At 43.8% G+C, this 18,119-nt stretch overlaps 1 protein-coding gene across 1 annotated transcript in view; it reads right to left on the bottom strand.

Moving 5' to 3' along the window:
• Positions 1-14,815, bottom strand: part of RAB3IP (RAB3A interacting protein) — a 251,761-nt gene extending 236,946 nt beyond the window's left edge. Inside the window, exon 1 of the mRNA XM_069228325.1 lies at positions 14,701-14,815. The gene's annotated coding sequence lies outside the window, so the exon portion shown is untranslated. The remainder of the gene's footprint in view (positions 1-14,700) is intronic.
• Between the last annotated feature and the right edge of the window lie 3,304 nt (positions 14,816-18,119).

The following is an 18,119-nucleotide window of genomic DNA, read 5'->3' as shown; positions in this document are numbered from 1 at the left end:
TTAACTTTCTTCTTCTAGCTGGAGCCAACCAAATAAGACAGCTTGATGTCCACAAACCTGAACTGGAGCATGGAAGAACCCATGTCTGCTGCCTTATGGTGTGTAGAGGAGTAAAAGGTGATGCAATAGTTTTGGTAGCTGGGTCAAAGGTTGAGGAGGGCCCTGGAAGGGTGTACAAGGAGCTTGAAGTTGAACCAATTCTCAACGGGAAGCCAGTGGAGATCTCTAAGGCGTCCTGTGATGTGTTCTCGGCGGGGGATGTTCAGGATGAGTCTGGCGGAAGCGTTCTGGGTTTGTTGCAGCTTAGAGGGCATTGCCATAGCCAAGTCTGCTTGTGATCAGGGCGTGTGTCACGGTTTTGTGGCAGTCGCTTAGGATCCAACTGAAGATCTTCCGGAGGAGTCAGAGAGTGTGGAAACATGTGGAGGAGAAGGAGTCGACCTGTCTTTTCATGGGGAACGCTGAGTTGAGGACAATGCACGGGTTGCGTGCGTAGTCCCTAGGGGTGGAGGGGCTGCCAAGTGTTAAGGGCCAACAGGAGTCGTCCCAGGCTGAGGAGGAGGGTCCCGGGAAGAGGATTTCAGTATTGTTAGAGTTTGGCTTAAGACAGCTCTCCTTCATCCAGGCAGTGACTGCTTCCATCCATCTTGGAAGTTCTTCTTGGCCGCTGTGGGGTTTTCATTCAGGGAGATGATCAGCTGCGTGTCATCGGCGTAGGAGTCTATGTTCAGTCCGTAGTTTAACGATTGGTGCAAGCAGGGCCATGTAGATGTTTAACAGCGTGAGACTCAATGAGGATCCTTGAGGTACTGACAAATGTGGCGCGAGTCTGACTCTCAATGTCCTGCCTGGCAGGTAGGAGTGTATTCACTGAAGGGCCTTGGCGTGTATGCCTGCTATGTGGAGTCTGGCGCATATGGTGCGGTGGGACACTGTATGGAAGGCAGCATATGGGTCGAGTAGGATGAGGTCGTTTGGCCGCGATCGAGGAGAGAGCGATGTCAACAGTGGTGGCGAGCAGGGCAGTCTTGGCGCTGTGATTAGTTCTGAATTCTGAATGGGAGATATCCAGGATGTTGTTGTTCTCGATGTGTTGGCAGAGCTGAGTGTTGATTGTTTTTTCTGCGACCCTGGTGGGAAAGGCAGCAGCGAGATGGGGCAGTAATTCTTGAGATCCGTGTGTGGGGGGGGGTCCGCTGTGGGTTTATTCAAGAGCAGGCCTATTTTGGCGTGCTTCCAGTCCTCAGGGAAAGTGGCAGACTCTAGAGAGCAGTTGATCTTGTGGAGCTAGGGTGCAATTGAGGCACTGGCCTTGTTGAAGATGTAGTGGGTGCAAGGGTCGCTGGGGGTTCTGGAGTGGATGCTGCTCATGATGAAAGAGTCTCGTCTGTCGTGAGGGGGGTCCTGGCGTGCAGGAATAGTGGGGGTGGGGGAGGGTTCAGTGGGTCCAGGTTGGGGAGTTGTTGGTGAATTTGGAGAGTCTTGGGGTCCAAAGCGGTCATAGATATCCTTGATTTTCCGATGGAAGAAAGGGGCAAGTCTGTCGCAGAGGTCCTGCGATAGAGGGACGTTAGTGGCCTCAGCTTGTGGTTTGGCAAATTCCTTGATGACGGCGAAAAGTTATTTTGTGATGTGAGTGGTGGTGTTGATGCGGTCCTGCAGGGCATTTTTTCTGGAGGATCTCATGAGGCTTTGGTGGGATCCTGTGTCGTATTTGAAGACTGCAAGGTCCACCAGGGATTTGCTGTTCCTCTATTTTTTCTCCAGTTTCCTGCAGGTGCGCTTCGATTCCTGGAGTGCGGGGTGAACCAGCTGGCTTTTTTGGTGGCGTGTTTCCCTTTGGTCGTTCAGAGTGGAGCTGGGGTGTTGGCGCAATCGGTGATCCATTGGCGGAGGTTGCGTGCTACGGTGTTGGCATCTGTTGTTTCAGAGGTTGGTGAGTTGTTTGAATACACAAAAGGATGATGGACTGAGTGCTGAAACTTTTCAAACACCCCCAGTCACAGATCTGGGTTTAATCTATAGTTCTTCTGCTCACCATGCCACCCTAGTTTGGACCCCGCCATATGCAAATCAGTCTTGAGCCTGTTCCCTATGGGAGCAGTCCAGCTTGAACTGCCAAGCAAGCCAGGTCCTCCCTGGACCGGAAACGAGCATCCTGAGACTGGTTTCAGGGATTCACCTTTATTCAGCCAGGATAGCTTGAATCCAGTGGCATGGGACCCACATCTGGGCATGCCCTTGCCACTTAACGGCATCTTTAGCAACACAAAAGGATGATGGACGGAGTGCTGAAATTTTTCAAACACTCACCCCCAGTCACAGATGTGGGTTTAATCCATCGATCTTTTGCTCGCCGTGCCACCCCAGTTTGGACCAGCCATATCCAAATCAGTCTTGAACTTGCTCCCCATGGGAATAGTCCATCCCGAACTACCAAGCCAGGTCCTCCTAGATCGGGCACAAGCATCCTGGGACCGGTTTCATGGAGTCACCCTTCTTCAGCCAGGCTAGTCTGAATCCAGTGGCACAGTGAGAACGGGACCCACGTCTGAGCATACCCTTCCCACTTAGGCCAACTTTAGCAACACAAAAGAATGCTGGAGGGAGTGCTGAAACTTTTCAAACACTCAACACCAGTCACAGATCTGGGTGTATTCCATCGTTCTTTTGCTCACTATTCCACCCCAGTTAGGAGCCAGACGAATTTTGAATGACAGCTTAGCTCGATGAGGCATACCAATGAATAAATTAAAAAAAAGGCATTTCTATCAGCAAAGTTTTACTTTCATGCCAAGTTCGGTATAATTCAGTTCAGCTGTTTTTTCCTCTATTGGAAAGAGAAGACCCACCCCGATTTCTTTCAAGAAGCAAGAAGACAAAAGCACCCTATTGAGTTGCTTATAGAAAAAGATAAAATGAGTTCCCTGAATGTGAGCAGTGGAAAGATATAGGCCATCCAGTCAAAGAGAAGGTAGAGAAGCTATGTTACAGGGAGGGAAAAACAGGAAGGAAATCCACTGAAAAAGAAGCAAGAGAATGAAGCGGACAAGAAAGCCAACCATGGGTAAGGATGGCTTTAACCCCATTGTACGTTTTAAGCACAGTCCGCAGCTCTTTCACAGACAGCTAAAAGATGGCTGTTGGTGAAACCTAAAAATGGTGGTATCTCAGAAACTGCTGGTTGGAGTGAAAAATAATTCCAACAAATTTGTGCTGCTAAAGGGAGTTGTAGCTTGTTGCCTCTCTTTTATGGACATTCTTGGAGTGGTGCTAAGTGCATACACAGTACAGTAGATGCTGATGCCATTAGACAACACTATCCTCCCAATAACTTCTGTTCCATAGTGATGGATCTCATCTTCGCACACTTTGATAGGGCAACAATATGTTCACTTGCATCCAAAATCTTATACTCACCCCTCTAGAAGCTGCTTTCAGCCCACATGGTTAGTAATCCACAAAAACACACGTCACCACTGAAGGATTTCCATTAGCTCTACATCACATACAGCATCAAATATAAGACACTCTGCATCACATAAGAAACCATTCATCTCCATTAACCGGACATGCTTGCCGAAAAACAACCTCCCTGGGGCTGCACCATTAGAAATGTAACCTCCTAGAGATCTCAAGTGCAGGGAAGGAGCAAACAAAAAGACAGCTCTTATCTTATTTTGGCCGTAATTTATGGAGAAAAAAAAACCTCTCCCTTCATAGGAGATGGGTCTATTTTTTTTATGATTCACAGGAAAGAACTGTATTCTCTTATCATGCGCCTGGGTGGAGGCCAGTGTTGCTGAGATGAGAAAGGTGCACTTTGGTAGTGACAAGTACGCTTGGTTGTGAAGGGAGTGTTTACCGAGAGGATTGTACGCCTGGGAAAAGAAAAAATGTACTTGAAGGGAGGACAGACTACCTGAAGTAAGAAGTGTGTGCTCAGGGCGAGGGGGGGTTGCACCCAGGATAGCAGGAGTGCAGTTAAGAAGGGCGGAATGTACCTGGGGAGTAAGAAATGCATCAGAGTGCGAGGAGCGTTCCCTAGATGCACTGAAACTAATGAAATGAAGGAAGTGTGCATGGGATAAGGTGCTTGTACCTCAGCTGGGGCGCAAGTAAATGGGTAAAGATGCATGTAGCAGGGGAGAAGGGGGTGTTACTCCCATATGAGAAGGGTAAATGGGATGAGGTGTGTGAAGCTGAAGTGTACCATTGGTGGAAAGTGTGTTCCTGGGGTGAGGCAGGTGTGCCATGGTCTAAGCAAGTGTGAATGGACTGAAGTGAGCCTGGCTCAAAAGAGTGTATTTGGGGAGTGGAGTGAGTTTAAGTAAATCAACTGTGTTTGAGGAGAGAGTGCGTACATTGAAATGTGTCAGGGTTGGCGAGGCGCGGGAGAGGAGAGAGCGTGCCACTGGTAATGCACCACAGCTGGGGAAAGGCAGTGTTCCAGGGGCAAGGTGCGTGTATATGGGAATGCACCTATGTGATGTAAAATCCCTTAGGTTGCAGGAGGCGTTCCTGGAATGAGGAGAGTGGACATCTTCACTGATCAGAGTGTTCTGGGGTGAAGGATGTGTACCTGTGGTGAAGCTAATGCACAGTTTAGGTTATGTGACTTTCCCTGGAGTGAAAGGAATGTACCTGGGGTGAAATAAAGTACACCTTCGGTGAGGTGGGTCTACTTGACGTGAAAGAGGTCAAATCTGAGCTAATCTATCAGACACTATGAAATGTAGACACTAGTGGAAGCACAGAACCCGGCAATCAGAGATAGTGAACAAGTTATGCTCCAGGAAAGCGGCAAACAGTAGATGGACGGGCTAATACAAATAAAACCATCCAAAGAAAAGAAAACAAAACAAAACAAGAGAGACAAAACAAAAAAGCCAAAGGAACGCAATGGGCATGGTTGATTTTCAGAGCAGCTAATAATATGCCTCCTATAAGTCTTTTGCAGCCAGACAGCTTTAATGTCTGGCAGGCTTTGAGCTAAAAAGACCCGAACGCAGAGGTAGGGAGGCACTCAGCATTTAAAGGGTTAAAGAGATATGTACTAAATGTTTTTCGAAAAATCATGGAAAACAAGCATTTGCAATGCAAAGCGTCTGGTGTTTGCTCGAGTTAGGGTCATTAGCGTTGTAAATAACTAACTGGACTTTCCATGCCACACAAACTTAAAATAAAAAATAAAACCGTTGATAAAAGCGGGCCGATTCAAAGCACCGCCATAAGCGTGAAGGAGACACACAAAAGGTAAAAGATGCTCACCTGCTCGCAGTCAAAGTTATTGGCAAATGTGCAATTATCCATGTAACAGGATCGGTAACCAAGGCGGTAACAAAAACGTAAAGCAGTTACCAACGAAAAGAAGGGATTTTTGAAAAGCAAGCCCACGAACAAGTGATGGTGATGGGCGTGGTTAAAAGCCCAGATACATACCAACACGTGGGAAAAGCAGGGTTGGCGCTGCTATGTGCAACCTAAAAAGCAAGGCACGGTGTTCAAGGAAAGATTGAGGACAGGAAATGACAGCAAGCAACTTGCCATGGTACGACTGGAAGTGAGACAGGAAACATGGCAATAAACACTATACCAGAGGGTGAACCGGATACATGCCTCCCCCCTTAGTGCAGGAACTTCAGTTTAGGTCTGATACTCTCAGATTGCCTGGTTCCCACAAATAAGCATATAGCAGAATGGAGCACAACATCAGGGGAAGGAAGTCGCTGTTTGTCAGGTAGAACAGCGGGATGATGACACCACAGAGGTGCGACTGAGCTAAAGTTTGCACTGCTCCCCTTAAAGACGAAGGTATGTAAAATGGCTTAGCCTTAGTAGGACAAAGCTGAGCACACTAGCACTGTGCTTGGGAATGTCTTATTTTGTGATGCGTGCGGTCAGGAGAAGCCTAGAGTGTAGTAGACATCCAATCAACAAGGCATACTGAAGCTTAACCAAAGAGGAAAAAATGTACTTCTTGGCCGGGTAGTAATGGAGTCATTAATAGGAAGACTAGCAAACCCTGAGAATTTTTTTTCAGAAACTGAATTTCAGATTTGCAGTTATGCTTAAGGACTGAACTGACGTTTGGCAGCAACTCAGGAGACGCGAACTGCTTCCGATGTCACCTGGAGATATACATTTTTGTCATGAGCACAATGACGGACTGAGACCCATGCAGCACTGAAGATTTCCAGAACTGGACTGACCCCTAATGTGCCCCACGTTAAGTGCTAGAAAATAAGATTTGCTGGTCAAACATTAAACTCCTTCAGATTAAGTATTTAAGAGTCAACATTAAAAGTAAGGAACCTGCAGAAACAGTGATTTTAAGCCAAGGGTGGTGCTGATTCCATATAGACAATACCCTCAGATTCTGTATGTGCATCTGAAAAACAGACACAAACTACCTCGCATAAACTGACCGTGCTCTATGAAGTGATAACTTGTATGTCTAACAAGCATACAGTCTCTATAAGAAGGAACACTCGTCTCTTTAAGGGGCAACACCATGCACGCCAGCATCCGAGAATCATATTTGGCCATTTAGAAGAGCATCCTACCAGCTGCTACCTTCCCGATCAAGGGTCTCAGGAAGTTTGACAAAATCTCACTTACCTTCTAACAAAACTCTGCTGCCGTCTCTTCTAGGCCGCATCATCTTCAAAGTCTGCTATGCTACATCACCTGACCAAATCATAAATTGAGCTCGCCACACCATCTTGTAAACAAGATCATACTTTCTGGTGAGCACTCAAAGCAACAATCTCATCCGGCTCAGGGCGCAAAAATGCAGGAAGGTGGAAATAATACACCAATTTCCCACGTCACTGGTCTCCGCAACATGCAAAGTGCTATCGTGGTGATGCAAGGGCCTGAACTGAGCTGTGTGTTGCGACCATCATGTAACAGATGCCTATGTTATGGTTATAATGGGTAGCTCATATCTTTCTCACTGGTCACATCAAACGATATATGCATGCAAGAATGATGGCAAGCTCATTAAAACACAAGCCAAAATATCTAACTTTTTATAGCAAATACACACGCACACAACGGCAATGTTTTTTTTTTACTTCTTGAACATCCAAAACCACGTTGCAATCTTATAGCACATTCTTCCAACTCAGAGGGCCTTCTTCGTTAAGCTTTAAAACATGCACAAGAAATCACACGGAAGCATTGAATCAACACAATACACCAAGACAAAACAACAACGCAAAAGCAAATCACAATATCACACTATAACAACACAACTACCACCCAATTACAATACAAAATAAACACCACAAGTACATCGCAGCATTGTTTTCTTCTGTTGCCTTGTGTTATTGACTTGGTGCATGCTTGTGTTTGCTTTTATGATTTTTTTTGTTTACTGTGTTGAGGTGTTTTGGTGGTATTCTGCTTTGCTACTGTTCTGCTTTCCCACTTACATCCTATCGGAGCTTACAGAACCTCTCTGGAATGCACTTCTGAGTTTAAAGAAGACCTTTATTGTTGTTAATTCTCCCCCATCCACAAGTTCCTGAGAGACGAAATGAGTAGATTGGAAGCACACATTCAAAAGTAGTCGCAGCAATTAAAGCAAAATATATCACAGTACTTCTCAGTTGCAATGTACACAGCCAATATCAGGGGTGTGGAATTTATTAAAATATCTACTTGTCCCGGGGACAGGTTGCTTCTCAAATCTACTTGTCCTGTAAAAAGATCTACTTGTCCCTTTGGTGCCATGTAGTGTGGCGACAAATATGGCAGCAATCTCATTATGTAAGAGCTCTGATAATAGCCTCTCTGATTATGCCAGGGCTACTACCTTAGTAGGGCTTGAATACTTGCAGTTTCAATCCCTACTGTAGCAATTTCCTTATTTTTCCACCTTTCTGCAGATCTGCATACTGGGGCTGGAGGAAGCAGTAAGCAATAGTTCCAGGGCTGAAATGCCTTTGAGTCTGCAAACCTACTAACCTGCATGTTTTAAAGATTTTCACCAGCTTCTCTCTAATATTTTCCCATAATAAGAAAGGTTGGACATTTACTCCTGACAATGGCAGAATTAGAACTTCTTCCAGGGTTGGGAAGAAAGTGGCTGGAGGGAAAATGAACTTGCAAATGCTCAATAGATTTTCACATGAGCAAATCTACACATCGTATTTACCCATGCTAAAATACAGTTCACAAATATTTTATAGGGGTACGACATATACCATGGGTGCACTTTTGTGACTTTCTTTAAGAATTTGGGGCCACATGTCAGTAGGTTCAGATTTGCGACCCGCAAATTACGAGTCAGAGAGACTCGCAATTTACAAGTCGCAAATCTGAATGTAGGATGGCACCATCTGTGATTCGCAAGGGCTTCGCAAATGCCCACCTCATGAATAATCATGAGGTGGGTCGCAATTTGCGACCCCCTTGCGAATGGCGGCCCTCACAGGGATGGTGGCCTGCTGGAGACAGCAGACCACCATGTCTGTGACTGCTTTTTAATAAAGCTGTTTTTTTTTTTTGTAATGCAGTCCGTTTTCCTTAAAGGAAAACGAGATGCATTACAAAAACAAAAAATGAAAAGTTTTTGTTTCATTTTTTCAGAGCAGGCAGTGTTCCGCAGGACCACTGACTGCTCTGAAAAAATGTTTACAGTGACATTCACAATGGGTGAAAACTGCGATTGGTTTGCGCCCGCGGTCACAAAACAATCCTACATTGCACTGCGAGTCGCAATTAGGATGGGCACACCCCTTCCTAATTGCGAGTTGCAAACCCGTTTTGCGATTCGGTAACCAGGTTACCGAATGGCAAAACTGGGCTTGTGCATCGCAATGTGCTTTTTGCACGCCGCAAACAGCGAAAGTCGCTGTTTGCGACATGTAAAAAGCTACCTACATGTGGGTCTTGGTCCCTAATTAGGTCTGGTGTTAACAAAACATTTTGTTTTTATTAAACTTCTATTTCTCTCTCTTTCGGCTGGCTTTACTGTGAGCGATCGCATTCTGCTCTTCCACAAGGAGCATATTGGCACACAAAGTAGTTTTGTTCAGTGTCAGGAACTACAGTGGCAATCATTGACATAACGAAACTGGAGGGTGCCCCTTTGCAAAGAACATGGAGGATCCCCCTCTCCAGGCCAGGTGCTGTGCTGAAGGGGCCCCCAGGAGGGCAGCTGTGGGGCCTTTGTTATGCCACTGGTGGCAACGTGTGCTTTTAGAGTTCAAAAACGTTTTTTTTTTTTTTCCAGTGTTTGTTACAGTGTTGAGGGCCTGATAGCTCCCACAACAATAAAGTGTTACAAAAGCCATGTCAAAACAAGACACGCATTGATGAAACTAAAAGACTTATAAAAATATGACAGATCAGTTGGCTTTGTCAGTGTTTGTTTATTTTCATGCTTGCCATAATCGTGTTGAAAATGGTTACACTGATTTTCCATTAGAAATATTTTTGGGAAATACTAGCATGCACCAACACATTTTACTAAATGACACTTCATTTGCATCTAATCAGAGAGCATTCTGGGAGCATTATACTTAGCCTCATAGCCTAAACTTTTCAAACGTGTATACACGTTTTTTTTTTTGTACTGGAACCAACATCAGTAGTGAAGTGTGACCTTAAAACATTTATTTACAGCACTCACCCTAATAATGAAGGATTTCAAATAATGAACCATAAATACAAGTTCGAACAGCATTATCTTTTGGAAACACATTACCTCAACTGCAGAGAGTTCCACTCTCTGTAAACAGGCAGCCAAAGGGTTTGTGCTGCAGAGGGTTGGGCCTACTTGTCCCAAGGACAAAGTAAACATAAAAACTTGTTGCCCTTGACCCCAAACAAGATGTCCCGGGCGTCGGGCGATAGGAATTCCACATCCCTGATTCAATATATATGATTATAGTATAATATAACTGCAAAGCAAAGCATAAAAGTCAAAATTCATCACCGTATGGGCAAGGCGATAGGGCCTAAAGCTTCATCTTTCTGGGGTCTGCAAATTGATGACTCCTGGCAACTGACGTCTAGCTCCAGCCTAAAGTCAAGCAGATTCAAATCTAACTCACTGTAGCCCAGAGTCATCCTTAAAAGCAAACTCAGTGCCAGATCCGAACAACCTTGGAGAGTGGCCAGTTCTCCTGAGAAATTCCGCTCTCAGACTAGATTGCGAGGTAAACACAAAATCTACGTGCTCTTATCAGCTAAGGTCTGGTGTGAAGAAAACAGCTTGGTTCATCTTGTAGAAAAACACAGCTTGGAAAAACACAGACATCTGTAATGTCTCAACTGCAATGTCTAACCCCACTTTAAAGCCAATAGGCAGCTAACCTAAATATCAAATGTAATGTCTAATGTCATGTCAAAGCCAATAGGCAGCTAAACTGAATACAGAATGTAATGGCTAATGCCATGCCAAAGCCAATAGGCAGCTAAACTAAATACAGAATGTAATGGCTAATGCCATGTCAAAGCCAATAGGAAGCTGAGCTGAATACAAAATGTAATGGCTAATGCCATGTCAAAGCCCAATAGGCGGCTAAACTGAATACAAAATGTAATGGCTAATGCCATGTCAAAGCCAATAGGCGGCTAAACTGAACAAAACATATAATGTGCTACTGGTGAACCTTGAGCAACTTATATGAGCAGTGGTGAAACACAAAGTCATTGGTCAAAGACAATTAATAGCATCACAGCTACTACCGTGCTGTGTCACTTTATGTTTTGTTTGTATGTTGAGTTTCTATGCCGTTGTTCAAGTGGTTGTCCGTCTTGTGTTATTCTGTAGATAATATGATGTTTTGTTCTGACTGTAGTTACTGTTATATTCTGTTGTGTCTTATGTTTGTTTTGCTGCTGAGCTGTTATTAAGATTGTACTGTATTACGGACTTGTGTTATCTTTTTGTCATTTTGTTGTCATGTTGGTGCACCGTGTATAGATGTTTTGCATTTTGTTACCGTGTTGTGTACGAAAGGGTGCTGTGTGATCATGTTAATGTTTCATTGTGCTGCTAGGATGGATGCATATGTTGTTGCCTTCGGTTGACACACTGTTGTATGGAATTGCTATTATGTTATCTTATCACTTGCGTTGTGTTGCTTCTGTTGTGTTCAATTTTGTGTCACTGTATTTCTGTTGAGTTATGGTTTGCTATGTTATTTTGTTGTGCTATTGTGTGCGTGACATTTGTGCTGTTTTGTTGATGTGTAGATACATTGTATTATTGTGATATGGGCTTGTAGTATGTTGGTGCTGCTGTTCCTCAACTGCAGTCAGTCTGCTGTGTGGGACTGTAGTACAGTGTGGACATTACATTGTGGTTATATTGATGGTGCAACAGTAGTAGGGGTAATTTGTTGCTATGACTTGGTAATGCAGTGCTTAAGGACCCTAGTACAGTGATGGTAGGTGCAACTAGTTGGAAGGACGTGATCCAGAGGCGCTGTTAGACGATAACGCTGTGGGGGTTGTAGTGGTTGGAGTTATTAGCATAATGGAAAAGATTCGCTTTGTGGTGATGATGGTTGGTACTGTGGGGTCTATTAGGTATCAGTACAGTGATCGAGTGCGTGGTGAACCCATGGTACTACAAGGTGATTTTTGCCATGGGGAAGTTAATTTCTTGGTAGGGTTGTTAGTGCACAGCTAAGGGTTGGATGTTTGTTGCAATGAGGATGAAAGGGTGCCTGCGTGTGTGGATGTGAAGAATATTCTTTAGTGACGGAGTTAGTACTGACAATCGGTGTTTGGTGTTGTAGTTGTGTGCAGTGGTAAATCAGTATGAGGTAGTAGTGCTGTGATGTTCGAGTGCTGCAGGGGTAAATGCGTGATACATGTGCGTGGTGTGGTAGGTTGTAGTGAGGTATTTTCAGGTGGTAGCAAAAGCATAGGGAGTGTATTACGCTACTGGTATGTAGCAGTGTCAGCATGTTCGTTGGACATATGCAGCTGGGGGATATTTCTGTAGTAATGGAAGATGGTAGTGCAATGGTGGGATAGGGAAGGAAGAGGGCAGTGTTGCAGTAGTGCTGAGGTGAAAGCATTGTTGACAATGGGCTCAGGTGAAAGCGTGATGGCACTGTGTAACAAAGGATTGAAAATGACACAAAGTGTGATGAGCCATGCAGTTTTGAGATGTAGAATAGTCTCCCATGAATTCCAAAGGAGGCACCTGCGACAAGGAGGAATGGAACATCACACAGCCAGTAATATCAGGTGAAAGGTTTACTCGCTTGACGCTCACTCTGTGCATGTGTGTGTATTAGTGACAAAAGTTCTGACAAACAGCTCTGCTGTGAAGAAAGACCTCAAAATTAAGAGACTGCTTTAAGTTAAGTTAATTTGTATGTACTGCATCTGTGACATTGCTGTGACCTTGCAGAACTGTGGGTTTCTTTCAAATTTTACTACAAGTGTTGGGAACTTGACAAACATATTGTTTCATTTGTACAACTAATTGCAAATGACACATTGTAAGTACACTTTATTGAATGTACTGCTTTTTTATAGAAAAGTGGTACTATGGACGATATATCAGAAAGGTAAATTTAGAATACCACAAAACTTATGCTATACCATAACACAAAGCTTGTTTAGGTTCAAAACGTGAATTAAATTAAAACAAAAACGTTTACACCATAGCTTGAACTGCAGGTGTTAATAAAACAAAAGAACTGAGATGTTAATTAGACTATTAAGTCATTTGATTTGCAACATGGCATTCATTTAATCTATAGTTATGGCTTGTGAAAAATTGACCCTTGTCCATCAAATACCATATACAAGCACAGACCTTTATTCCATTAAAGCGAAGCAAAACGCAGAAACAAAAACAAACCCTGGTCATGGGCACAAACTCCCTCATTCAGCATTCAGATGGATATTCGGTCTCACAGAGATGCTATGTTAGCTTTCAAAAATGAAAACAAGCCACATCATTGATATATGCATGAATGGGAAAGCTTGAGACGGAATTCCGCATTGCACTGGAATGATAGCGAGGTCCCTACTCATACAAAGCATGATAGTACTGCTATGATTTAATCAGTTCTGAGTGGCCAAACTTATGTCAATCCACAAGAAATGTAAAGTGTAACGAATGAAGGCTTAGAATGATAAATTAGTAAATCGGGGGGGAGGGGGGCGCGTTTAAACACAATTTCGAGGTCGCTGGGAATCAAATCATGTTAAAGAATATAAGAAGGAGAAGAAAAAGTCAACTAACGTTAAGAATTTTGAAATCACGTCCTGAACCATGTAATCTTGGTTTATAAAACAGGACAACTTGAAAGGTCACCAGAGGCTGTGGACAGTCGAAGGAAAGTGTCAGAAAATATCCATTCAAAAGCACTGAAGCAGGCAGCAGGCTGGGTAAACTGCCTATGCGCTGGGCAAAAAACTGTCAGTTTGCGTCCACAATATGCCCGTTAGGCAACGAACAGACTATCAGCAAACATGCAGCCCACAAGCAGCACGGATAAACAAGGCGTCAGGCCAGGGCTACCAATGGGTGGGAAACAACTAGATATTGGTTCCAGTAGCTATGTGTGTGCCAGTCCAGATTGCAGGCCGACTCTAGCAAAAAACAAACTCGACTGTCATGAAGCACTGCGCAACAATGGTACACATGCAGGGCACTGCACATTCAGGCCCGTATTTATACTTTTTTTTAGCGCCGCATTTGCGCCGCTTTTTGACGGCTAACGGCGCAAACCTACAAAATACAATGGTATTTTGCAAGTTTGCGCCGTTTTTGCGTCAAAAAACGACGCAAATGCGGCGCTAAAAAAAGTATAAATACGGGCCTCAGTGTTTGCTTCACTATGCAGCAGGCTACAGCAAGAGAGGACCCGCTCTTAAGCTTCCTTTTAGCACGGTCCATCATTGAATGCATTATTTAATGGACAATCAGTAATACCTTCTGTCCAACAACGCGCATAGGAGATCAAACGCACTAAAGACTGAAAAATCGCATCTACCCAGAGTCTGGAGTCCATTAGGAGAAACAAAAAAACATTCAGTGCGTCACTTCACAAGTCACCAAGACGTAAAGGGACTTTTAAAACTGTTTTGACTTTCTCAAGCGACCTCTCTAAGACGTGCATATATATATATATAAATAAATGCATTCTCTTTAGAAACGTCGGATGTATTTGTGCGAAATTACTCTAATAATTTCCGTAACCCATTATATGGAACCGATTTCTGACCCCGAAAAGGTTTTACAACCTAACTGAATCAAATTATTCAACTACACATAATATCCAAAAATATTGAGTTTTATATAACTGTTTTAAACGGGGTGCACGGCGCACTGAGCTACCCCTGCGATAAAAAAAACATTTACCCACTAAACTATCTTGCACAGGGTTAAGATCTGTGACATGCACATTACATGCAATGCTTATGCTATCCATTAACGACCCAAGATATTTTAAGGTGATTCATATTAGGGTCCAGAAATTAAGCGCGTACACAAATCTTAAGAAAGGGATTAGCCAGCATTGTACCCTGCATTTTCTGGATACACACAGATACCTGCAGCAGATGACCGTGCCTGACTTAACTCCCCAATACACCTTAAAATGAATGAGCTTTTAACCACCTGAGCAATCACACAACTCCTTCACAATGCAACGCATAAAGGCAGAACTATGATCACACATTAAGAAACTGAGACCACTTGTCGCTACTTACACGGACCATCCGTAAATGCAGCTTATTACCGTCCTCCGTAGCTGGTATTTCAACGGATGTCATTTGTCCCTAATACTAGCGCTTCCGGTAGGAACAACAACCAATCCCACAGCTGAACATATTCAGGGAGTTGCCTAGGACTGGGAGGTACTGGTAATGCAAGGAGACCTCACATTTGGAGCATGGGGAACACCTTAGCCAATCCCAGTGCGCGATACAGGATTCCGAAGTGCTGATTGGGCTTTGGAGCTTGCACCTGTTGATACGGTCCGTCCCTTTTCAGGCAGCGGGTGACGCCCATCTGGGTGTGACCGAAATAACGGGGCTCAGTTTACTAGCGCTCCGCCTGAGGGCCGGGTTGACAGCTTGTTTAAGTGCGGGCAGTGGCAGCCGGTCTCGGGGAGCCCAGCCTAGGCTGTTGATGCCCGCCTCTCTGAATAAGGAAGGAGGGAAGAAAAGTAGCGGCAGAGCAGTGCTCACTTTGTATACGGAAGCTGTGCAGTGGTCGAAATGGACGGGATCGGAGGGTCACACGTGCCCCTGGACGGTTAACCCCTGCCAATGCCTCAGCTAAAGTTGAATTCAGGGAGTCTCCTGTGCTGTGAGACGAGGAGGGGTAGGCAGGTTAAAAATAAACAGGCCTTCTTGCCAGGGTGCCTCCTTGCCTAAAGAAATGCAGATGCGCACATCTGGTTAATCTGGAAATGTAAAGGGGGCTTGGAAGCAGGTACTGGTTTAATTGATTGAATCACATTCTTTCGACTAGTAATGCAAGGGAGCTAGCAGCTGAGTTGTGCAGTGTGTGTGTCGAGAACAAACGTTGCAGGAAACAGGTAAACTTGTTTATCAAGTTTATTTCCCAAGGCACAACCTGGCGTCCGGCTGCACCTCCAACTCAAGCCAACCGTCCACAATCGAATCTTCTCAACCTTCCCCCTCAAGCGCTTATGTGTAGAAGCCAGTATGCATTAGAAGCCAATACCCATCATGACAGTGTGCTTTTCAGGGCAGTTAAACAAAAACAAATCATTACCTACAGTCTGGGTATTACTAAAACCTATATTTTGGAGGCACCGTTTTATCCGAAACCTTTTTGCACATTTGGTAGCAGTCTGTTTTATACTGTGTGTAATGCAAGTTTAACACAATGATACATTTTCTCAGTGCTTCCTGTCACAAGCTGGGACCCCGTAGCACTACAACACACACGCCACAATTCTACATTGCACCAACCAAAATGTCATTCTTTGGCTTTCTGGTTACACGCAGATCTCTCAGTAGAGGTTTCATAAAACACCATAGTGAGCATACCTCTGATTAACTTAACTTTTATTTTTTTTCCCATTAAATATGTGGGTTAATATATATGTAGCCAGTGCTTTAAATGGGCCGGTACTGAGTACCAGCACTTTTTTATTTTGAGAGGGAGAGTACCGGCTTATCTCAAGAAAAACGTAATACTTTCAATTGGACAGTACCAGCACTTCTTAGAAACAAGCAGGTACTCTGGCACAGAGTACCGGCACTTTAATTTTTCCATTTCAAGCACTGTATGTAGCTGTTTGAAGAAGAATATTTTGGTTTTTTTTTACCCCACCCCCACACTCATTGACCCTGCCCCCATTGCATGCAGCATCACAATTCCCATATTTTTTTTAATGCACTTCGACCACGGCCGGTGTGGTAATTCTAGCATTTATCGGCACAGGATAGTGGATGCTGGGTAAGTCAACGGATTAGCAAGGAGAGCAGAGCCAATGGTGTGGCTCAGGCTCAGTGAGATTGTTCGTGAGCCGGGCCATGAAAATGTTTGGCATGTAAATCGTGCCACAAACATTATGTAAAAAGCTTGATAAATCCTTTTCATAATACACTAAAGTTTTTTTCTTTAACATGCAGATGTAAGTCACTTCAATACTTCAGATTCCATTACTGCATTGAATGGGGTTAATTAAAAGTAATAATTTTTAAGCATGAATTAAAAAAATGTCATGCCCTGACGACAATGCTATTAGCCAACCAACGCAGATCAGTTGTCTTGCACACTCTATGGTTGGACTATGACATTACTAGACATGGGCAGGGCCGCTGGAATTATACGATTGTGTGGTTGTAGCGTTTTTCGCATAATTATGGATTAGCCACATTTGCCACGTGATCCATCATCTGCTGCATATTTCTTTTAGTTTAACAAAAAAATTGTTTCTAGCTCCATAGGTTCAAAAGTTACTGAAAACATAGCAACACATGTTGCCGCATAGTGGAAGCCCTTTTCAAAGGTTGACTAGTTATCTTTCTGTTGCTTATTGCTGTATTTGGGTGTTAAACTGGCATTAATCAGGTGCAACCTATGCCCAGACATTGTTAACAAGTGTTGACGTGACAAAATAATGAAATAATGCTATCAGAAAATATGCACCATCACGCTGCATAATGTGCGTTCTCTTGCTGGATAATTTAGTCAGCCCAGCAGCATATTTTGACCCTCCCCTGCTTCATAATTCCAGTGGCTCTGGACATGGGGCAACATTTTAACCTGTTCAAGTCAAACACAAGAAATGTTTGTTTTGTGCACGTCTTGAACTCATTTATTGTAAGGTCCTCTGATGTGACAGTGAAACATGGAGGCAGAGTGAAATAAAATAATAGCCACAATTTTGTTAAGTAAGAAAGACAGAATTGAACTGTTGTTTTCTGGTGCCACTTTGTGGAATTCAGCTGCTATACATGTTAGAAATGGGGTCTCTAGTTAGCAGTCAGTTTACACCCTGTCAAAGTAGGGAGCCTCACTCTAGTTAGGGTAAGCGAGTCACATTCCTAAGATAACCACTGCTCACTCCTTTGGTAGCTTGGCACGAGCAGTCAGGCTTTTCTCAGAGGCAATCTGTTAAGCATTTGTACTTACACACACAGTAACACAGGGAAAACACTATAAATGGACCCCACACCAGTTTAGAAAAATAGCCAATATTTATCTAAGACCAAAACAACATAAATCCAACATACACAAGCAAAGATATGATTTTTTTTTGATAAACTATTTTATTGATTTTTTTATTGCTTCATCAAGGTGATAACAGGTCACATCTGCATCACAGATTCATAACAATATACAGCTGTAGAATTCCCGGTGGACTTCAATAGAACATATCATTATTACATTATGCTGTCCATGGGCACATTTACCTAATATTACCATGTTTTAAGACTGCTCAGTAATAAACATCACACAACCCCTGTCAATTTCCCCCACACTTTGATATACTTGTTTGGGCACCCTTTTGTCCCTTATACCAGTTTCTCTTGTTGGGCACACCAATCCACCCCCTGCCTCCACCGGGCAAGCATTGGTGCTGCCTCCGAGTTCCAGTTGGCAGCTATGTCACACTTGGCCACCGGGCATGCTACCCCCAGGAAGG

Source organism: Pleurodeles waltl, chromosome 4_1 (genome assembly GCF_031143425.1).
Source record: "Pleurodeles waltl isolate 20211129_DDA chromosome 4_1, aPleWal1.hap1.20221129, whole genome shotgun sequence".
NCBI classification, from domain to species: domain Eukaryota; kingdom Metazoa; phylum Chordata; class Amphibia; order Caudata; family Salamandridae; genus Pleurodeles; species Pleurodeles waltl.
Note: the sequence above shows the minus strand (reverse complement) of the source record. Positions and strands in the feature narration are given on the sequence as shown.